Here is a 25,642-nt window from a genome sequence, read left to right as displayed (position 1 = left end):
CGTCCCCCCACCAGAATGAGTACATCAGGTGTATGAGTAGAAGTAAAACTAATATTGGAAAGTGGCTGAGAGTAAGAAAGGTAAATGTTTAAGACAAATACAAGCTGCAATATTTCTAATGGATCTGGGAAAAATGAAAGCACCCCCAGGTATGAAAATAGTTGAAACAGCTTTTATTGTGGCAGTAAAGAATTAGAAACTAAAAGGATGTTCATCAATCATGGAATGGCTGAATAAGCTATGCTGTATGTTTGTGATTCAATAGTATTGTACAGTAAAAAATGATAAAGGGGATGGTTCCAGAAAAAAAAACTGGGAAGACATAAGAACTTAAGCAAAGTAAGTGAATCAAGAAAAACATTGTACAGAGTGAAAGTAATATTACAACAATAATCATTTGTGAAAGACTTGCAAGGCTAATCAATACAATGATCCATGAAAATTCCAAATGAATGATGATGAGCAATGTTATCCACCTCTACATAAACAATGGGTTGACTCTGGGTGCAGATTGAAGCTTTTTGCAACATGGATAAAATGAATATATATATGTGTATATAAATATATATATATAAATACATACATATATACATTCATATACAGATGCATATATATACACATACATATACATACATTTATACGTATATAGGTGTGCATATCTATATATATCATATGTATGCATATGTGTATATGTGTGTGTATATGATGTTGAATATCATAATAAACTATGGTGTATGATTGTGATAGAATAGTATTGTGGTACAAGATATGAGAAAGGGGATGGTTCCAGAAAAAAAAAAAAAAAACTGAGGACACATAAGAACTGATGCAAAGTAAGTGAAACAAGGAAAATATTGTACGCAGCAAAAGTAATATTATAACAATAATCAATTGTGAAACACTTGCAAGTCTAATCAATACAATGATCCATGAAAATTCCAAAGAAATCATGATGTGCAATGTTATCTACCTCCATAGAAACCACTGGGAGACTCTGAGTGCAGATTGAAGCTTTTTGCAACATAGATAAAGTTAATATAGATATATAGATATAGATATGTATGTAGATATACACATGTATATATACACATGCACACATATATACACATACATATACATGCATGTATACATATCTACATGTATATATATCTTATATGTGCATATGTGTGTATGTGTGTGTGTGTGTATGATGTTGGGTATCACAATTCTTGCCTTTGCAATGAGTGGGCAAGGGGATGTATGGAGGGAGAGTGTTTGGAACTGAAAATAAAAATAAAATTAAGAAATAAAATAACAATTTTCATGATTGAGCAAGCATTCCTGGGAGTATAGCATAAGGAGGTGGGTAGGTATGGACTTAAACATTAGAGAATATGGTTAAAGGTGATGGAACTAAAAGTAGTGGTCAGTGTGGATAAGGAATAAGTTTATACATTAAGAACTAGTCTAGGGGGGCAGAGCTAAGATTGCAGAGTAAAAGCAATAACTTGCTTGAGCTCCCCCCAAATCACTCCAAATACCTGTAAAAATGGCTCTAAACAAATTCTGAAGCATGCATATATGACATGATTATAATAGCAATAAAATAATGTATATGAATATCTGTGTGTGTCTATGCAGACACATGCACACATACACACACATCATAGAAATTTGCCCCCTTTAGCAAGGTTTCATGAGTTTACCGTCCTGATTGACAATGAGGAACATTGTCAGGGCTCCTGAACTAGCAGAATTAGCAACCTTCTAGCCCTCAGATTTGCTACCAGAAGCCTGACATGATTAGTAGCAGTCAACTCCTGGAGACTCAGCCCCTTAATATGAAAGGATATTGGGAAAGAGGGGCCAAGAGGAATTCTGTACACTTCCATTTATATCAGTTCCTATAAATATGTAGATAGATATATGCACAGATCCAGACCTAGAGCCATGACTATAACAATTTAATAGAATCAGATTTTGATCAGAAGCTATTTCATTGATATGAGGAAATTTTATTGAGTGGGTGAAGCAAACTCCCTTTTCCATTGCAGACTCCACCTGTTTGCCTAGGGTACTTAGAGGTTAAATGACTTGTCTAGCATCATGTAATCAGCAAGTGGAACAGTCAAGACTTGAAATCAAGGCTTCCTAATTCCAAAGCCTGCTTTATCTCTGTCTCTCTGTTTCTATCTCTCTGTTTCTCCCCGTGTGTTTCTCTCATTTTCTCCTACATTTCTATCTTTCCATGTTTCTATCAATCCAGATTTCTATTAATTTCTCTATTTCACATATAATTGTATATATGTATATATATATAACCATATTATATTTACATAAGTGTATGTTTTCATATACAATTGGATATCAAATAGATATAACAGCAAGTTGGTTGGAGCTCTAGGCAGAGAAAGATGCGTCTAACGGACTGGCTAAAATTATATTTAAAATTTTTCCATAACATTGATATAGTCCAGCTTATAGTTCTCTATCTCTACTTTGTCCTCCCTTGTCTAACTATTGAGGTCCTATTTATATCATAAAGGTTGTTTGATAGAATCATATTTCCTCAAGCACTGATATTTTTGCCACATAATTACAAAATAGAAAAATATTGCTATTAATTGAACTTTAAAATTTGAAAATCAAAAGAACATCGGCCTGTACCATGAATTTTTATTTTTAATTCATTTTCCATTTAATTTTCTCTCAGACCAGGTTATATTTATTTCCTTTTCTTTTTGTTTGTCTACTTGGTTATTTTTGATGTATGGTATGCAGTGACCTCATTTATTGAGAGAATAAGAAATTGCCCACCTCCTCCTAGACCTGCTCAGGCTTCTTTAAGAGGTTGTCTCTGGTGAAGAAAGCATGATGGCTGCTAAAGAGTTGACCAATGAGTGAAGTATGGTTAAAACTTCTCTTACGTTATAGACTGTTGACTTTTACCATCTATCCTCACCCTGATTCCAGCTTAAGTCAAATCAATCCCTTGGACAAAAGAGTTTGAGATGATGATTATTCCTCACAAAGAAACTCAGAGACTTTCAGAAGCAGAGCCAAAATAATGGAGGAGAGAAAGCACTCAGCTGAGCCCTCCCAACATTCCCCTCCAAACATTTTTAAAATAATGACTCAAATCAAATTCTGGAGTGTCAGAGCCAACAAAAGGTCACAGTAAGACATTCTTCTAACCAAAGGCAACTTTGGAGTTTGGAAAAAAGACGCTTGTAATGTAGGAGTAGAGGCTGACCCAGAGACCACATGGATGAAACACCAGTGGTAGGACTAGGTGGTGATGACAAAAGCAGCAGCAGCTTTGGGAGCTCCCAAGCCAAGGACAGCAAGGGAACCTAACAACTGAAAAGCACTAGAGGGGTCTGCCGTGCTAGCACTGGATGCAGCACCAGACACTCTTTGGCAACTCCATTGCATATAATCACTTCTGGGTCATAGTTCAAGAGCAGGAAGGAGCATTTTCTGCCGAGAAGGAGTGGAAGACCTAAGGGGTAATATCACTTCCAACCCCAAGGAATCAGTGGCCCTTCCAGACCAAAAACCAGGGTCTGGGCCAGGAGAACAGTGGCCACACCTCTCCCCAGATCACATCACCTAGAATCATCAAAAGCTTCCAAATGCCCAGAATTAGCTCAGAAAACATTTGTATATTGCTAAAATTACTCCTTCTCTAAGTACCTTACCTAGGTGAAATATGGTTTTTGAATGTTTCTACTCAACTTCTATAATGAATTGGAGATCCCTTGATCAGTCAGTGTCAAACCAGTATAGGTGACTAAATTGATCCATACCAACAGCTCTTTATTCTGTAGCCCTACACCAAGGAGATATTCTATAAAAGTATTACGATTGATTGAGCTTCTGAGAGCTCATCCATCGGTTGCCTCATTATATCATTCAGAAGTTACTCTGTGATGTTGAAGATACCTCTCCTTGACTTTCTTAGTGGTTTATCATTTAAAGGAAATTGATTTTGAGACATAAGCTTCAGCACTGAGAGAATTTGAATTAGTATAGATAAAATGGTATGATTACAACAATGAATGAAATGCTTGAAAACAAAAACAAAAACAAAAGAAACAAAAAATCCAGCCAATAAAATAATGTGGTGACCGCATGGTAACCAGAAATATTATTAATATTTTCAATTAAAATCTCAATTAAAGATTCAAAATCTATCAAAATGTGAGATGAAAATATAACAATGTAAAAATGATGTCCATAGTAAGAGCAGCTAGAAATTTAAATATGAGAAAATAACCTAAGGATGATGATGATTTTTCTTTTTCTAATGTCAATAGTTTATTAAAGATAGGACATCAGAAGAACAATTAACTGTTTGCCTAGATAACACCTTAACAATCTCAGAAGTCAATTAAGAAGAGGAATATTTCACAGAACATAATTAATAAAACTATATATATTGTTAGAGTTTATTGGAAGCGTAGAGATCTTCTGAATCAATTGATAAACTTTGTAGGTGATATAACTGAGAAACAGTGTTTACTCAAAGGCCCATAAGTAATTAGTGTCTAAATTGGTGTTAAAACCAATTCACTGCAGAACTAGTCAACTAATGGCCTAGATGTAAATAGATTAATCCACTGTTGTATGTCTCACTCATTCTATCCAAACACAATGAAAAGAAAGTACATCAAATTCAACAAATTAAGCAAACATTTATTAATGATTTATAATGTGAAAGACATTATACTTCATTCTGGGTTTATAAAGCTAAAAATGAAAAAAATCTTGCTACCTCCAATTTATATTTATCATCCTTATCTTATTGATTTAATTCATCAATTTTGATGTATTCATTCCTCTAAGTAACACTAATTACCACATGTATATTAAGATATACTGCAAGGATAGCTTTGTTCCTATGTTACCTTAATAACTTGGATTATTTAGTTTCTTTTTTCCCCTATTTTTGGAGTGTGTAATTTTTGGCGATGAGTGATACAGTGTTCAAGCCAGGGAGTCAAAATCCAAGGCATTAAAAAGAAAGAACATGTGTTTGTCCCTTGTCATTTACATTGCAAATCATTCTCTCTCTCTTTCTTCCTCTCTCTCTCTCTCTCTCTCTCCCTCTCTCTTTCTCTCTCTCTCTCTTTCTCTGTCTCTCTCTCTCCTCATTAAATATTAAATGAATTATTTAATAATATTATTTAATGAGACCTATGATCTCATTTAACTTCAAGTCACATCAACTAATAATAGCCTTAGTGGCCTCAAGCACTGGGAAGTTAAGTGATTAGGCTAGAGGCACAAAAATAATTTATGTCACCATCTGGAATTGAATCCAAGTCTTTCTTCCTGAAAGGTCATTTTTTTAACTACTATCACACTGCCTGTTAAATAACAATAATAGTGATCATACTAGTTATAATGATGATATTTATAACAGCAATGATTTAATAGACACAGAATGTGTTAATAATAAGTTAGACCTTGTCCAAAGGAAATGATTTCACTGTGTACTTACCCATAATCCTGAAAGATGGGGAGAGCAGATCTTATCCCACTTTGATAAAAATTTGTATTATTACAAATAATTTGTAATATTATAACAATAATTATTTATGAAAGACTTGCAAGTCTAATCAATACAATGATCCATGAAAATTCCAAAGAAATCATGATGAGTAATGTTATCCTCCTCCACATAAACAACTGCTAGACTCTGAGTGCAGATTGAAGCTTTTTGCAACATGGATAAAGTGAATATATACATATATATATATATATATATACACACATACACACACATATATACACACATATGTATGTACACATGCATATATACACACACATATATACATGTACATACATATATCATATATATGCCTATTGTGTATGTGTGTGTGTGTGTATGATGTATACACATCAGGACATCCACTCCTGATTTGTCCTACACACACACACACACACACACACACACACACACACACCACCACCACCACCACTACAATTCCTAGATTGATTCCTTTTTGCAAAGGTACCAGCATATGCAAAACATAGTCCATGAGCATATGCATTTCCATTTTTAGGATGTGAAAGCTCTGGTGTCTATTTCCGACTTTTGAAAGGTGGGAGCTACCTAAAACCTCTATTGAATCCTGAAAAGTTCTTTAATACCCAACTAATGAATTGTTGAGACACTCAACAAAGTGAATTTCTCACTATTTGGAAGGAACTTTTAAATTGAATCACAGGATAATAGACACAAAGTTGCATGGGATTTTAGAGGTCATGAGCCCAGCTCCCTTAACTACAGAGGCAGCCTAGAGAGGTACAGGACTTTCTTGGGTTGGCACTGGTAGTGTGTGGTAAAGCTAGTTTGTCATCTCAGATCTTCAGATTCCAAATGGAACATTCTTTCTTTTGAATTTACTCAAAGCTATGGCCATAATTATTTCTTTAAATCCTTTAACATTTTTCTTGAAAATAATTAGAATAGGAAATCTTGTCTTCAAGAAAAACAAACATAAATCGTTGCAAACTTTAAGGAGCTATATTCTTATTAATTATTGTCATTATTATTTATTGTAGTAACAAAAAATTCATCACTGATTGAAAATGGTTTTGATAGTATATGACATTGTCCTGTGCTGTAAGTTGATAATCTCTAAGGATTTGCTGTAAAGATTTTTGTTTCCAGCAGAGTTACGATCTTGCTACCTCAAATCTATGTTTATCATCCTGATCTTATTGATTTAATTCATCAATTTTGATGTATTCATTCCTCTAAGTAACACTAATCACCACATGTATATTCAGATATACTGGGAGGATAACTTTGTTCTTGTTTTACTTTAATAACTTGAATTATTTAGTTTTCCCCCCCTTATTTTTGGAGTTTGTAAATTTGGTGATGTAAGATAAAGTATTTAAGCTAAGGATTCAAAAATCCAAGGCATTAAAAGGAAATAACATGTGATTGTCCTTTGTCATTTATATTGGAAAATATTCTCTCTCTCTCTCTCTCTCTCTCTCTCTCTCTCTTTCTCTCATCATATATTAAATGAATTTTCTAATAATGTTATTCAATGAGATTTGTGTTTTATCATAGTAAGAGTATACCAGGAGAGAAAATCTCTACTGCAGCTTCAGTTATATCAATTAAAAATAGTCTTACTGGCCTCAAGCACTGGGAAGTGAAGTGATTTGGCTAGAGGCACAAAAAATAGTTTCTGTCACCATTTGGATTTGAATCCAGGTCTTTCTTCCTTCAAGGTCATTTCTCTACCTATTATCATGCTGCCTGTTAAATAGCAATGGCAGTGATCATATTAATTATAATGATAATATTTATTATAGTAATTATTTTATTGACACAAAACCTGTTCATAATAAGTTAGACCTTGTCCAAAGGAAATAATTTCACTCTGTTCTTACCCATAACCCTGAGAGATGGGGAGAGCAGATCTTATCCCACTTTGATAAAAATTTGTACATGTTATCCCAATCTGCACATCTGAAGTTGCCTGAGCTAGAGACAGTATTTATTTGTGTAATATAGAACAATAATAATAACTAATATTTACCTGGCACTATATTACAAAATATTTTACAAATATCATGTTCACAACTCAAACTCTGCGAGATGCTGCAAGTGTTATACCTATATTATTGATGAGAAATTTCAGCTCAGAAATGTTAATTAACTAGCTGTCAGTTACACAGTTACTATATCCTACAGGAAAGATTTAAGCTACAGTTTTTCTTAATTTAAGTCTACCATACCATAATGACTCTCTAAAGACTAATGCCACATGCACAGATCAAACACAAGACTTCTAACACCCACTTTATTAAATATGCAAATTGATGATTCAGAAATGCAATATCAAATGAAACAATACCAGAGTGAAAACTTATGGCATTTCTCCTTTCCAAAGTCCATATTAATTTTTTTCATTACCAAATCCCAGGTGCTACACAGCATAAAAAGATCATCTCTATCCTCACTAAATTGGATCTGTTCTTATTTGAAGCATCAGAGGGCAAAGGGAACTGAAACTGTACCATGTGAAGTTTTTTGAACATTAGGCAAGTGGAAATATACTGCCCAATGTCCTTTGGAGAAATGTTTCATATAGTCCCCAGAGGATCCAAAGTTATAATCTCTCTCTTATTAACCACACATTCTCTGATCTTTCCCTTCAGTATAATTAGTTAAGGTAGAGGTCTTTTTATTAATAACAGAGAAAAAAGTTCAACCATTAAATATCTAAGATCCATTAGGACTTCTGTAGTCCATGTGGATCTTCCATGTAGCCTTCAATCTTGTCCAAAATGCAAGTCCATTTCACTTGGTATCTTTTAAGTGTACTTTGGAGGAGAGACTTTGATCTTCACGGGAAGAAAATATTGAGTATACAGAGATATGCATGTCTGTGTATCTATCTCTTTGCCTATCACCTATATATTCTTGTATTTATATATTTATATCTATGAATATCTCTTTGCATATAAACACATGATATAGTTATTTTATACACCTAAAATTTATGGACTTTTGGGGGCCAAAAATGCCTACTGTCATTTCAGTAGTATCTTTATTTGTGTATGTGTGTATGCGTGTAATGGGTAACATCAAGCAGGATGAACTAGAGTTCCATACTTAATGAGGAAAGTTTGATCTTTTATGTATGTCTAAGATTTGATTGACAAAGAGCCATCAACATCATAATCTGTCAGAATTATATAATTATAAAAGAACATATATAGTGTGTATATGTGTGTGTATACATATACACACACATATATACACACACACACACACACACACATATATATATATATATATATATAATGCTTTAAGGTTTATATATAGCTTTAAGATTGGCAGATCCAGTCTGGGAATTATTTACATAGAATAGATAACTGACACTAATGACGTCATCAAGAGAAGTATTATAGAGCAAAAAAGGTAGAGTTCCATATAGAGTAATGATGATATACAAAATTAGTTGCCATGATCTGAATGATGATCCTCAAAGGTAATTCAGATGAAATGGTCAAACAGGTAGAAAGAGAACAAAGAGAAAACAATGTCACCAACAAAACACAGAGAGGAAAGAGTATCTAAGAGAAAGTTTGATTGCTATGGTTTAAGGTTTCAGGGAGGTCAAGAAAGAGAAAGATTATGAAAAGGCCACTACAATCAGCATTCAAGAGATCTTTGGAAACTTTGGTGAGAGAAGTTTCTATGAAATGTTGAGGTTGGAAGGTAGTTTGCAGATGATTTACAAAAGAGCAAAAAGAGATAAAATAGATATACTTCAGCATAAACTACTTTCATGACAATTCTAGCCATTGAGTAGGAGAGGAGAGATACAAGATGATAGCTATTGTGGATGGTTCAATCAACCAATATTTTATACTTATTTTAAGGTTGCATAGGTGAGTGTGTTTGTATACATCTGGGAAGCAGTCACTGATAGGGAGAAATTAAAGATGAATAAGAGAGTGGGTACAATGCCGAGGGGAGATAGAATCTACAGAAAATGGCATAGAATCAAGAATGGTTTGCTTTAGAGCTTTACCTTTGCAAGAAAAGGGGCCATCTCTTTATGTGAGACAGGTAAAGGAGGAGAGAGTTTGGTAAGAAATCTTGGTGAATGACTTCAATATTTTTCTCAGATAATTATAAAGGAAGGTCCTTAACTCAGAAAGTAAGGGAAGGGATGTTGTAAGAAGTTTGAGGAGGAAGAGAAAAGGTTGGAATAGTCATGTGGTGGTTGGATTAAGGAATAAATTATAGAGGCATGAAGGAATTGCTTTGTTAGTGTCCTGTTGATGTTACTGGATGACTTCACTTTGTAGGGGACCCAGGCAGTAAGTTTTGGTGACTTTGACCAATTCCATTCCTTAAAACATGAATAGGAATGTAGGAGACAAATGATAGGAGTAATATAAGTTTGTGATTTGGCAAGGCACGATTGTATGATTCCCAATAGGACAATGGAACAAGGAACTTAAATGGAGTGAATGGTGAAAAATTGAACTTATTTATCAAGGGGTTGAAATAGGGAAAAGAGGAGAATGCAACTAATTCAGGTTTGAAGGCTTAGGGGAGTGGGGTAACTAAGGAATGGAGGCATTTGAGATCCTAACAATGACAAATGATCATGACAAATGGACAAATTACAAGTGAAGTCTGGATGAAAAAAGGTCATGATGAAATGAAGGAAATTTGGAATTTCTATCCATCGAAATAAAACTATTCCTTGTGATGGAAAAATCAATGTTATATCCATCTTTGTGGCTGAGATGGAATGGAAAAATATGTCATGGGGACTGAGTAGTGTGAAGAACTGGGAAGCTGAGGTTCTTCAGGCGATAACAATATGTATATTGAAAGCTTCTAGCATAAAAGAAAGAGTTGGAGAAAAGATTGTGAACCAGACACTGAAATCATTGAGAAAGTAAGGATAATATTGTGGGGGTTGGTAGACAACAACTAATAGAACTTTTAGTGGATATTAAGTACAAACTAATAAAATTCAAAGGAGAGAATACTGAGTGATAGTAATAGAGTGAGAGTCTGGAAGTGGCAGTGGAAATTTAGGCATATTTTTAGCATTGTGCTGGTGTCATCCCAATTGGCTTAAGAGGGCCAATTGTTAAATTTTCAGTGTGATGATTTACTCCTCAAAAATCTCAAATCAAATCTTGATTTGTTATTGATCATTGTCTAGATTTATAAAAGTGATGGGTGAAAAGTTAATAACATAGATTAAACTTAAAGTTGTATCCTGAGTAAATTATTTTGAAGAGCTGGTTGTAAAAAAATTACCTTCACTTTTGTCCCCCCACCAGAATGAGCTCATCAGGTGTATGAGTAGAAGTGAAACTAGTATTTGAAAGTGGCTGAGAGTAAGAAAGGTAAATGTTGAAGACAAAAACAATCGGCAATATCTCTACTGGGTCTGAGAAAATGAAAACACCTACAGGTAGAAAAATATTTGAAACAGCTATTTTTGTGACAGTAAAGAATTAGAAACTAAAAGAATGTCCATCAATCAGTGAATGGCTGAATAAGCTAGTGTGTATGATTGTGATGGAATACTACTGTGCTATAAGAAATGACATGGTATGGTTCCAGAAAAAAAAAAACAAACTGGGAAGACATATGAACTGATGCAAAGTAAGTAAAACCAGAAGAACATTGAACACAGTAAAAGGAATATTATAACAATAATATTTGTGAAAGACTTAACAAGTCTAATGAATACAATGATCCATGACAATTCCAAAGGAATCATGATGAACAATGTTATCCACCTCCAGATTAACAACTAGGAGACTCTGAGTTCAGATTGAAACTTTTTGCAACATAGATAATGTGAAACTATACATACATATATGTGTGTGTATGTGTATATATACACACATACACATACACACAAGCATACATATGCATGCATGCATATATACATAAGTCATACATATGCATATATATTATATATATGCATATGTGTGTATGTGTGTGTATATGATTTTGGGTATCACAATTCATGCCTTTGCAATGAGTGGGCAAGTGGATATGTGGAGGGAGAGTGTTTGGAACTGAAAATAAAAATAAAAATTAAGAAATAAAATGAAAAATTTTTCATGAATGAGCAAGCATTCCTGAGAGTATAGCACAAGGGAAGTGGGTAGATCTGGAGTAAAACATTGGAGAATATGGTTAAAGATGATGGAACTAAAACTAGTGGTCAGTGGTGGATAAGGAATAAAATTTATACATTAAGAACTAGTCTGGGGCAGGGGGCAGAGCCAAGATGGCAGAGTAAAAGCAGTGACTTGTTTGAACTCTCCCCCAAATCACTCCAAATACCTGTAAAAATGGCTCTAAACAAATTTTAAAGCAGCAGAACACACAAAAAGAGAGAGTAAAACAAATTTCAAACCCAAGACAACCTAGATGGTTGATTGGAAAGGTCTATCATGACAGGCTGGGAGAGGAATGCAGTTCAGCGTGGTTGCAGGGGCAAAACAGGCATCAACAATGTGGGAGCAGGCCTCAGAGGACTGAATCGTGGGCTGTTGTAGATGTGTCCAGACTTCTCAAGCCACAAATGTCAAAGATAACTTAGAAGGTCAATAAGAAAAGAAGCTTGGTCCCAGCCCCGGTCCTGGCACAGCTCCAGGGTGGTGGCTGCTTCTTGAGCTTCTGGTCCACAGACTGAGGGGAAATCAAGTGGCTGATTGGGGGGGATTGCAGGAATCTCTTTGCTGGTGCTGAGGCAGGATTTTCTTGCTGTGCCCATGCTTGGATACGGGTCACAGTTCTGGATGGCAGTCCTGTGGCGAGAAGGATCACTGGCATGGTGGAGTTGGTAGTGGCAGTGGAAAGGGAATCCTCACAGTTTCAAGGCAGAAAAGAGTGCTTGTGGTCACTCATAGGCCAGAGCACAGAATAGAAAAGGCGTAAACAGCTAGCCCTTGATCATACCACCTTGGAAAAACTGAAAATTTACAGGTCTCTAGAAGTATCTTTGAAAACAGCTGAACAAAATTCCCAAAGGTTGGCACACTACATTCTCCACACTGAAAGCAGACTCCTACCTTAACAAAAATTTTGTAACTCAAGTAATTGTCTGGGATCTTGAGTAAACTGTGCAAAAAAAAAAATCAGACAATAGAATCTTTCTTTGGTGACAAAGAAGATCAAAACAAACCAGAAGAAGACAATAAAATCAAAGCTACAACATCCAAAACCTCCAAAAAAAAATATGAATTCCCATGGAAGAGATCAAAAAGGATTTTTTAATTAATTTATTTTGAATTAACAATCACTTCCATAAGTTTTTGAGTTTTAAATTTTTCTCCCCTTCCCGCCCCACCACCCTCTCCATGAGAGCATGCATTCTGATATGTTATACATATACATTCCTATTAAATATATTTTCACATTAGTGATGTTAAAAGTAAGAATTAGAACCAATAGGAGCAACCACCAGAAAGAGGAAACAAAACACACCAGAAGAACAAAAAATAGCAAATAGTATGCTTCAATCTACATTCAAACTCCATAGTTCTTTCTTCTTTGTGAATAGTATTTTCCATTATGAGGTCTTTGGAAATTTCTTAGACCCTTGCATTGCTAAAAAGAGTTAGGTTTGTCAATATTAGTCATCGCCCAACATGACTGTCATTGTGTACAATGTGTGTCTGGTTCTGCTCACTTCAGTAAGCATCAGACCATACCAGTCTTTCCAGGTTTTTCTGAATTCAGTCTGCTCATCATTTCTTATAGCACAATAGTATTTCATTACATTCATATACCACAACTTGTTCAGTCATTCCCCAATTGATGAACATCCTCTTAATTTCTAATATTTGCCACCACAATAAGAGCTGCTATAAATATTTTTGTACATCTGGGTCCTTTTCCCATTTGTGTGATCTCTCTGGTACATAGCCCTAGAAGTGCTATTGCTGGGTCAAAGGGTTTGCACATTATTAGAACCCTTTGAGTATAGTTCCAAATTGCTCTCCAAAATGGTTGGATCAGTTCACAACTCTCCCAACAAAGCTTTAGTGTCCCAATTTTCCCACATATTCTCCAATATTTATCACTTTCCTCTTTTGTCATCTTGGCAAATCTGATAGTTGTGATGTGGTACCTCAGAGTTGTTTTGATTTACATTTCTCTAATCAATACTGATTTAGAGCATTTTTCATACTACTATAGATCACTTTAATTTCTTCATATGAAAATTGCCTGTTCACATCCTTTGATCATTTATCAATTGGGGCATGGCTTGTATTCTTATAAATTTGACTTAATTCTCCATATATTTTAGAAATGAGACCCTTATCAGAGAGACTGGTTGTAAAACTTCTTTCCCAATTTTCTACCTTTTATCTAATCTTGGTTGCATTGTCTTTGTTTGTGCAAAAACTTCAATTTAATGTAATCAAAGTTATCCATTTTGCTTTTCTTAATGTTCTCTATCTCCTGCTTGGTCATGAATTCTTCTGTTCTCCATTAATCTGATAGGTTAAATTATTCCTTGCTCTCTTAGTTTATTATAGTATCAGCCTTTATATCTAAATCTTGAACCCATTTTGACTTCATTTTGATATATGGTGTGAGATTTTGATCTATCCCTAGTTTGTGCCATACTTTTTTTTTCCAGTTTTCCCAGCAGATTTTGTCAAAGACTGGGTTCTTATCCCAGAAGCAGGAGTCTTTGAGTTTACTGTGTCTTGCATATTTAACCTATTCTACTGATCCACCACTCTAATTCTTAGCCAGTACCAAGCAGTTTTGATGATTGCTGCTTTATAATACAATTTAAGACCTGGAATGGCTAGGTTGCCTATCCCTGCATTTCTTCTCATTAGTTTCTTTGATATTCTGGACCTTTTGTTATTCCAAATGAATCTTGTTATTATTATGTCTAACTCTATAAAATAATTTTGGTAGTTTGTTTGGTATGGCACTGAATAAGTAAATTAGCTTAGGTAGAATTGTCATATTTATTATATTAGCTAGAACTACCCATAAGCAACTGATGTTTTTCCAATTATCTAGATCTGACTTTATTTGTGTGAAAAGTGTTTTGTAATTGTGTTCATATAGTTCTTGGGTGTGTTTTGTTAGGTAGGCTCCTAAATATTTTATAATGTCTATAATACCTTTAAATGGAATTTCTCTTTCTATTTCTTGCTGATGATTTATGTGAGTTTATTTTATAACCTGCAACTTGGGTTAAGTTTTTCATTATTTGAAGTAGTTCTTTTACTTGAGTCTCTGGGATTCTCTAAGTATAACATCATATCATCTGCAAAGAGTGATAGCTTTGTTTCTTCTTTAACTATTCTAATACCTTCAATTTCTTTTTCTTCTCTTATTGCTAAAGCTAATCTTTCCCGTATGTCATTGAACAACAGAGGTCATAATAGACATCCTTGTTTCACCCCCAATCATTCTGCAAATTATTTTATGTTGTCCACATTACATATGATGCTTGCTGAAGGTATTAGGTAGATGTCATTTATTATTTTAAGCAAGACTCCATTTATTCCTATGCTCTCTAATGTTTTTAATAGGAATGGATGTTGTATTTTGTTAAAAGCTTTTTCTGCATCTATTGATATGATTATGTGGTTTCTGTTAGATTTGTTCTTGATATTATCAATTATGCTGATAGTTTTCCTAATATTGAACTAGCTCTGCATTCCTAGTATAAATCCTACCTGATCATATTGTGTTATTCTTGTGATAAATTGCTGCAATCTCTTTGCTAGTATTTTATTTAAACTTTTTTTAAAGTCAGAAACATGGTCATTACTCTCAAGCAGGAGACATCCAATTGGACTGGGAAAACATTATGCAAAAAAAACAAGCACTTTCAAAGTGTATATACACCCAATATGTATGTTGACACATGTGTATGTATGTATATACTTTAATTAAGAATATACACTATATATGTGTGTATATATATGCATATATATGTGTGTATATGCATTCACACAAATATGCACAAATATACATAGCATGTATGTTCCAATTGCATAAAATCTACACATATGTCAGAATATGCATTGTTTGTATATAGCTTAAATATGCTTTTAAACAATTATTTCCCAAATGCTATAGAATGCTTGAGGTAAACACACATACACATATGTGTGTATATGTATATATATGTATATGTGTATATGTGTATATATGTATGTATATATGCATATACATACATACATACATATATGACATATGATTATAACAGGAATGAAATAATATTCATGAACATATACACGCACATCACATAAATTTGCCCCATTTAGCAAGGTTTCATGAGTTTACCTTCCTGATTGATAATGAGGAACGTTGTCACTGCTCCTGGATTAGCAGGATTAGCAACCTTCTAGCCCTCACATATGCTCCCAGAAACCTGACATGATTAGTAGTAGCCATCTCCTGGAGACTCAGCTCCCTAATATGAAAGGATACTGGGAAAGGAGGGACAAGAAGGATTCTGTACTTTTAAATTTTTATCAATTCCTATAAATATGTAGATAGATATATGCATAGATCCAGACCTAGAGCAATGACTATAACATTTTTAATAGAATCAGAGTCTGATTAGAAGTTATTTCATTGGTATAAGGAAATTCTATTGAGGGGATTAAGTAAACTCCCTTCTCCATTGCAGACTTCACCTGCTGTGCCATTTTTTTAGTCTTAGGGAGCTGCCTAAGGCACTTAGAGGCTAAGTGACTTGCTAGCATCATATAATCAGCAAGTCGAAGAGTGAAGACTTGAAACCAAGGCTTCCTAATTCCAAGGCCTGCTTTTGAACAGCTGTACCACACTGTAGCTCCGTCTCTCCATTTCTATCTCTCTTTTTCTCCATGTGCGCCTCTCTCATTTTCTACTGCATTTCTGTCTTTCTATGTTTCTATCTATCCAGATTTCTATTAATGTCTCTAATTCACATACAACTGTATATACATATATGTATATCTATTTAAACACATCATATCTACATGAATGTATGTCTTCATATACACTTGTATATGAAATAGGTATGTTGGGAGTTGGTTGGAGCTCTAGGCAGAGAAAGATGCATGTAATGGACTGGCTAAAATTGCATTTAAAGTTTTTCCATCAACATTGATTACTAAGTTCAGCTTATACTTCTCTATCTCTGCTTTCTCCTCCTTTGTCTAAGTTTTGAGATCTTATTTATATGATAAAGGGTATTTGATAGAATTATTTTTCCTCAAGCACTGGTATTTTTGCAGCATAAATACAAAATACCAAAAGATTGCTATTAATTGTACTTTAAATATTTTGAAAATAAAAAGAACATTGGCCTGTACCAGGAATTTTTATTTGTAATTCATTTTGCATTTAATTTCTCTCTCAGCCCAGGTTATATTTATCTCCTTTTCTTTTTCTTTTTTTGTTTACTTGGTTATTTTGATGTATGGCATGCAGTGATCTCATTTATTGAAATAATAACAAATTATCCAGTTCCCCCTAGACCTGCTCAGTCTTCCTTACGAGGTTGTTTCTGGTGAAGAAAGCATGCTGACCGCTAAGAAGATGACCAATGAGTGAAGTATGGTTAAAACTTGTCTTACGTTACAGACTGTTGACTTTTACCATCTCTCCTCAGTCCCATTCTCACTTGTCAAATAAAACCCTCGCACAAAAGAGTGTGAGAGTGATGATTATTCCTCAAGAAGAAGCCCACAGATTTACAGGAGCTGAGCCAAAACGTTAGAGTAGAGAAATTATTCAGCTGAGCCTTCCCAACATTCCCCTCCAAACAATTTTAAAATAATGCCTCAAATAAAGTACTGGAGTGGCAGAGCCAACAAAAGGTCACAGTGAGATATTCTTCTAACCCAAGACAACTTTGGTGTTTGGAAAAAGACACTTGTGATATAATGGTGGAGGCTAAACCAGAGACCATATGGATGAAACTCCAGCGGTAAGACTAAGTGGTGATGACAGAAGCAGCAGCAGCTTTGGGAACTCCCAAGCCACAGACAGCAAGGTGACCAACAACTGAAAGAGAGTAGAGGGGTCTGCCATGCTAGCACTGGATGCAGCACCAGACACTCTTTGGAAACTCCATTGCGTATAACCACTTCTGGGTCGTAGTTCAAGAGCAGAAAGGAGCATTTTCTGTCAAGAGGGTGTGGAAGCCATAAGGTGTAACATCACTTCCAACCCCGAGGAATCAGTGGCCCTTCCAGACCAAAGACCAGAATCTATGCCAGTAGAACAGTGACCACACCTCTCCCCAGATCACATCACCTAGAATCATCAAAACCTTCCAAATGCCCAGAATTAGCTCAGAAAACATTTGTATATTACTAAAATTACTCCTTCTCTAAGTTCCTTACCCAGGTGAAATCTGATTTTTGAATGTTCCTACTCAACATCTATAATGCATTGGAGATTCTGTGATCACTCAGTGTCAAACCAATATAGGTTTCTAAATTGCTCCAACCCTATCGCTCTTATTCCATAACCTTAGACAGAGGAGGTATTTCATAAAAGTATTATGATTGACTGAGCTCCATCCCAACAGCTCTTTCTGTCTTACCCCTACACAAAGGAGGTATTCCATGAAAGTATTATGATTGACTGAGCTTCTAAGAGCTCTTACATCTGTTGCCTCATTATAACATTCAGAAGTCACTCTGTAACATTGAAAATACTTCTCCTTGACTTTCTTAGTGGTTTGTCATTTAAAGGAAAATAATTTTGAGACATAGGCTTCAGCATGGAGAGAATTTACATTAGTATAGATAAAATTGGATGATTACAACAATGAATGAAAAATAAAAAAAAAGAAAGAAAGAAATAAAAAATGAAGCCAACAAAATAATGTGGTGACCATATGGTAGCCAGAAATATTATTAACAGTTTCAATTAAGTTTTCCATTATAGACTCAAAATCTCTATCAAAATGTGGGATGAAAATGTAGCAATGTAAAATATGATGTCCACATTAATAGCAGCTAGAAATTTAAATGTGAGAATATAATAACATAAGGATGATGATGATTTTTCTTTTTGTAATGTCAATAGTTTATTGAAGATAGGACATCAGAAGAAAAGTTAGCTGTTTGCCTAGATAACACCTTAACAATCTCAGAACTCAATAAGGAAGAAGAATATTTTGCAGAACGTAATTAATAGAACTATACACGTTGTTAGAGTTTATTGGAAGCATAGAGATCTTCTGGATCAATTGCTGAACTTTAGAGGTGATATAACTTAGAAACAGCATTTCCTCAAAAGTAAGCAATTAGTGACTAAATTGGTATTAAAACCAACTCAGTGCTGAACTAGTCAACTAATGGCCTAGATGTAAATAGATGAATCCACTGTGGTATACCTAACTCACTCTATCCAAAGATAATGGAAAGAAAGTGCATCAAATTCAACAAATTAAGCAAACATTTATTAATGATTTACTATGTGAAAGACATTATACTTCATTTTGGGTTTATAAAGCTAAAAATGAAAAGCAGTCTATGCCTTCAAGGAGATTGCTTTCCACTTGGAAATTCAATTTATAAGCAGGAAAGAAGATACAAGATACTTTGAGAAGTAGAAAAATTATACGTAGACATTTTAAAATAACTAGCATGAAAACAAATAAACAAACCACAACCCATTACATATTTGATCATAACTTGTTGTCATTTAACATCCAAAAAGAATTCTCAGCCTGGTGGTAAGAAAAATGTTTATATAAAATTAACCAAACTATCTAGTTTTCAATGGACTCATACAGTGAAGTAGTGGATTAATTTCTTGTATGTCCATAATCAGAATACCCAACAGTATAGAATATATACATTAGAAAAATATAAATTGAATGGATAAATTTGATAAGACAAAGAGACCATGGGAATCACAGGGTTTCTATTCAGTTCAATAAATTCATTGATGTCCTCTTGTGTGCAAAGGGTTAACTTGGAGAATTTTTCTGCTGTTAAATAGCTCATGTTTTATGAAGAAAGACCCAGTATGAATATGAGGCAGTATAATGGGTAAACTGTATGATAAGAGGTGCAAAAATTCTTTGCAAGGTATCGGGAAAGATTATTTTAAAGTTGAATATTCAGGGAAAACTTGGTGGAGTTCACACTGTTGAAAGATGAGAAGTTTTATACCAGGTGTAAGATCTGGAATTACCCTGACTGGGGAACAATGTACCTCCCCCATAAACATGAGGTGTTCCCTTTGATATCAAATGAAGAGGCCAAGGATCTCCAGACTGATTATAGGTAGTAGTTCAATCATTCATTATGAATACTTCCAAAACAGGTGCAATCTTTGGTCGGGGACGGTGGCCACAGAGTTCAGTGGATTCCCGCAAGAGAATCCCAAAAATCCCTGTAGTAATTACAGGAAACAGACAAAGGGAGGAGGAGCTAGAGAGTGCACCACTACTGATTGATGGATATTTTTGGCTTTCTGCTTGGTAATGAGCTTGGGATTTATGCCAATGTAATGCCCAAACATGACTTTTTGTATTGATCATGTACCAGTCACATATGGGTCATGATATTCTTGTTAAAGTTTTCATAGGTCATAGTTTCTTAAGTTATGACTCATTATCTAAGTCATGATTTTAACACGTCATCACGTCCAGGCTTCTATCTTTCCCAGAGTTTAAGTGTTTGTGGCTTTTCACTTATTACTGTATTTTATGGCTTTTCCCCACTTGGGACCTAACAGATGAATTTGAGAGAAGAACATTGTCAAAATTTGGAAAAAAATATGAGCAAAGACACTGAGGTGAGAAAATACAGAATAGTTTTAGAGTGATATCTTTCACATTGATTCTAATGGTGTGCTTTGGTAGAACTTATCAGCCCTGGTAAGTTGTTCTTTCTAGTTCTGCTGCCCAGATATGTGGCTCATTCATTGTTAGTATGGCTGCTCAATAGGTCCTCATCTTTAAAAACTCAAAGGATGCGTCCTTAGAGTTATCTGCCAGCCTCAGCTCATTCTTAGCTTGTGTGCTACCGACATTATTTTTAGAGGATAACTTCATACTCATATTCATTCTATTTCCTGGTATTCCTTCCATCTTCTATACATTGCCTTTTAAAATCTTAGTTAGCTGATGAATTCTCTGTATATCCATATGATTCTCTCACAAGAAATCCCATTTTTCCTCCTCACCAGAACTTTTTCTCTTTATGAGTTTAGAATTTAATTCTTTAACATCTCCCATCCTATGCTAACTTCCCCTTTACCACTTTAGTCTATGGGATAATTCATACATATTTATTCTGTAACCTTTGGAAATCGACTTTCTTAAAGTCTAGGGTAAATGCTAGACCTCTACGAATTTTATGTTCTTTCTTGTATCACAGACTCTTTCTCTCACAGGTTTTCCATAATTTTCATCCCAGTGACCAGTTCTTCATGGTTCATGACAATCAAATCCATACTGGAATTTACCCTCGTTGGTTTTTCATTATTTTGAAGTGGGAAATTAACATTAAATCAAATCAGGAAGTTATTATCTGTTTGGATTTTGATAGAAAGGAATAGATTCAGGAAATTCTGGATATGAAAGTCTCTTATAATTACTGAATGATTACAATGCCTATGTGCCAGTCTTGTGATCAAGTTGCCAAAGAAGTGATTTAGTTTCTCTTTCTGTCCAGATGGTTTGTGGAAAACTTTGAAAGTAAAATCACTTCTCTATCTCCCACCAATGTCATTCAATCAATTGATCTCCATCATGCTGCCCTCCACAGATTGCAGACTTTCTCTGATGACTATACCTTTTTTTAATATGCAATGCTTCCCAACCACTCTTTCATATTTCCTGTTTGTTGAATAAGCAAGATTCAAGCAGAGCCATATTCCAGCTGTAGTCCTCATCCTACAATATTTCAATGAAACCTGTGAGGTAATTTTAGGTCTAGGATCACACATTCCTCTAATTTCTTGCATAGTCATTGTATATTTAGTTACAGACATTTGCATTTATACCTTTTATAAAGGCCAAAGGTTTAATTACTGTTAACTCCTCTAGATTTGTCTCTAGTGAACTTCTAACTTTCTAAGCTGCTCTTCTTTCATTGTAAATTTTATTTATTGAATTTAAACACATGAAGTTTTGATGATTACAAATCCTGTTTTCTATAAAGTGCTTTTGTTTGGATTTGGTTTTGGACCTGCTCTATTAAGCTGTTAATTCTCATCCCAAGCCTTTCCACTAAAGCTCTTATTTCTTTTCCTATTCTTTCCTTTATTATTCTTTTAAAATTAATATCTTAACTCTTTAGGAACAAACACTTTTTGCTGCATTTAATGCAAGAATTCAAATTGACCTTATACTCAAGCTGTTTTTGTTCAAAGCAGCTTTGCTTGCAAATATCTTGGACCTGATGGTTATTGACATATTCCAGTTCAGCATGGAGAAGACAGTCTTTCAATGTTGACTGCATATTGTTCTCAATTACCATCTGAAAGACAACTGTATGTGATAACTCTGCAGCTGAGGTATCAAAGTTGTAGCCCACGGGATGCCATTTGCTCTAACCACATTAAAATAAAGATACACTACAACATAGTGTTAATTTGTGGTTTTACAAGTAAATATTTCACCCTTTTGAATTTGACCCAACTGTTCTACAGAATCCAACGAGGAGCCACTAAATTGTTAGTTTTTCTAAACTTTGGCTTAGGAAAGTACAAAAGACAATGCTACATAAGTTCATGCATGAAGTTCATTGCAAGTAAAATCAGGATTATAGTTTTAAATCTGTATGACAAGTTAGAATCACTAAACCCAAACTTCTCATTTTACAAATAAGTAAACTAAGGCCCAGAAAAATCAGCAATCTACCTGAATCCCTGGCAAGTGCTAATTGGCAGGCTCAGGATTAGAGCTCAAGTCTCCTATCTCTAAATGCGGAACACTGTCCTTAGTGCCATGCTGCCTACCTCTAAATATAAGATGATGTTTAAATAAAAAGTCACTAAGTACAAGAGATTGTACAAGACGGGGAGTAAATTCAAAGATAAACGATGAATAAAAGGAACATTTGCTCAAGAATTCTGCGCTATAGTAGGAGACATAAATCATGTAGAGATATAACAATAGAAGAAAATATAATATTTAGAAGGGCACAAATGAAGTACATGCTAGGCCAGTGTTCCAGCATTGTTTCTTTCTCAGCCACATTAATAATGAACATCAAGATGATGAAGATGATGGAAATGATGATGATGATGGTGGTGGTGGTTTTGGTGGTGGTGGTGGTGGTGGTGGTGGTGGTGCTGATGCTGGTGGTGGTGGTGGTAGTGGTGGTGATGATTGGCATAGATATTGTTCTTTAAAGTCATTTTACATTCTAACTTCATAACAGATACTTGTTTTAAATTCTGTTGTTATCGCCATTTTACCCGTGAGGAAACTAAAGATGAGAAGGGGTAAGTGACTGGCCTAAGATCACAAAGCTGGTAAATGTCTGTCATAGATTTTGATAAAAATCAACATCATAGAACTATTGGGGAGAAGGTTCTTTGCACATTTTAATATGTGATGCAAAAAATATTTTAGGGTAGTTTTTTCATATTAATTTAATATTTATTTTCTCCAATTACATGTAAAAACTGGGCAAGCCATTTAACACTGTTTGCCTCAGAGTAATCATCTGTAAAATGAGCTAGAGAAGGAATTGGCAAGCCACTCCTTTATTTTTGCCAGGAAAACGCCAAATGGGATCACAAAGAGTCAGACACGAACTAAATGAATCAAGAACACAGCAAAAAAGGACCTCTCATGTATAAAAAAGGTTTTTTCCTTTAGTCTTGTCAAGACAATGGTCAACAACAGTTAGTCTAGTAGGTACTGCAGAAGAAAGCTTCATGAGAAATTTAAACTTTTCCAAAATATGCATCTGCTAACTATGATTCCTATCCATTTTGTTTTCCTCTAAAAATTTAGATTCACATGTGAAAAAATATCCAAATGTAATTTTTAAAACATAAAGATCACATTTACTTGATACAAAAATAAATTCACCAAAATATTTTGGCCTTGAAAAGAGGACATATGTACAAGAACTCACATTCTTTTTGTTTTCCTCTCCACAATGTTGCAAAAGTCTAAATAATTTACTTAGTGTGTCTGTGTCTTAAACTCTGCTATTACTCTCCCATAACTGAAAAAAAGAAAGTGAATATATCTTGATGAATGTCTGTGGACAGTTTATAATGCCTTATGAGGAATTTTATCTCTTCCACCAACAAAACAACTTGGGGATCATAGTGGATTATATTTAAAAATATTATGATGTGCATTGCCTCATTTTATTGAACCCTGGTAGAGGACAGAATTATTGTATTCATTTTTAAAAAGAGGAAACATTCACAAAAGTAAAGTTTCTTAACTTCAATGAAAGAACAAGAAAATAGGAGAATCAGAATTTTAACTTGAATGTGAAGACAGAAGGTCAGGTCTATTTTCACTATGGAATGAAGATTAATATTACAATGCAATGCAACTCTGCATTACTTAGATCACAGTGTCTCAAGTTTCAATCAGCATCCTTTGAAAGGACATGGGATAAATTGGAAAATGATTGTAGCTAAATATAAAGAAGACTAAATTATGCTCAGAAAGCAAAGGGAAGGAGATGGTTCTATGGAAAGGGAAAAAGATGGATGTAGGGCTGGGAAGAATAGGAGCTAGGATAAATGAGGAATATAATTGCTCAAGTGTTGCAAAATACTTTGATTTCTGAAGAAAACCAGAGATTGAATAGAAGAGCAACTATTTGGAAGGATTTGAGAAGTTGAAGGAGGACAAAAGACTAGAAATTTTCCTTGGTCTTGCAAGCTTCTCACCCCTCTTCAAAATAGGAAATGGAAACAAGAAATAAAGAAATTTTAGTTAATTCCATGGTCTAGGACACAAAGAACCTTAACATGGTAAAAAATTCAATGAATTAGTAGAGTAGGCCACCTCTATTATGCTCTCTCAGCACCTCCTGACATAGCTACCACCATGCTCTGGGTGGAAAGATGCGTAAGCTGACCCATGTACTTGCAACAGGCCTCAATGATAGGAATATTAAGCATAATATTGTTAATATAAAATGCAATATGCACTTCTCAGTCAGAAGGCCATCCTCACGGTAAGGGAAGCCCTTGAATCATTGCCCAAGTTCAAACGCATGAGCACAAAACTGAAATGGAAATAAAGTGTTAGCAAATGCACCAATAAAGAATATTTTATTTCTTAATTTTTAATTAATTTATTTTTGTTTTCAACATTCACTTCCATAAGCTTTTGAGTTTTCAATTTTCTTCCTCTACCTCTGTTCCCCCTTCCCCAAAATGTGTGCAATCTAATATAGGCTCTACATATACATTCATATTGAACATATTCTCACATTAGTCACATTGTAAAGAAGAATTAGAACCAACGGGAGAAACCACAAGAAAGAAGAAACAAAGCAAAAGAACAAACAGAAAAGAGATCAAATAGCATGTGTCAATCTGCATTCAGACTCCGTAGATCTTTCTTTTAATGTGAATAGTGTTTTTCCATTATGAGTCTTATGGCATTTTCATGGATCCTTGCATTGCTGAGAAGAGCCAAACCCAAGTCTGTGAAAGTCATTGCACAATGTTGTTGTCACTGTGTATAATGTTCTCCTGGTCCAGCTCGCTTCACTCAGCATCAGTTCATATAAGTCTTTACAGGTTTTCTGAAGTGTGATTGCTCATCATTTCTTATAACACAATAATATTCCATTATATTCATATACCACAACTTTTTCAGCCATTCCCAAATGATAGGCATCCCCTCAATTTCCAATTCTTGGCCACCACAAAAAGAGCTGCTATAGATATTTTTGTAATGTGAGTTGTTTTCCCATCTGCATGATCTCTTTGGGATACAGCCTTAGAAGTGCTATTGCTGGGTCAAAGGGTATGCACATTTTTATAGCACTTTGGGCATAGTTCCAAATTGCTCTCCAAAATGGTTGGATCAGTTCAAAACTCCACCAACAATGTATCAGTGTTCCAATTTTCCCACATCTTCTCCAAGATTCATCATTTTCCTGTTTTGTCATGCCAGTCAATACAGAGTTGTTCTGATTTGCA

The sequence above is a fragment of the Vombatus ursinus genome, unplaced genomic scaffold (genome assembly GCF_900497805.2).
Source record: "Vombatus ursinus unplaced genomic scaffold, bare-nosed wombat genome assembly UNPS02014943.1, whole genome shotgun sequence".
Classification (NCBI taxonomy): Eukaryota; Metazoa; Chordata; class Mammalia; order Diprotodontia; family Vombatidae; genus Vombatus; species Vombatus ursinus.
The sequence above is the reverse complement of the archived record's forward strand: the minus strand, read 5'-3'. Positions refer to the sequence as shown.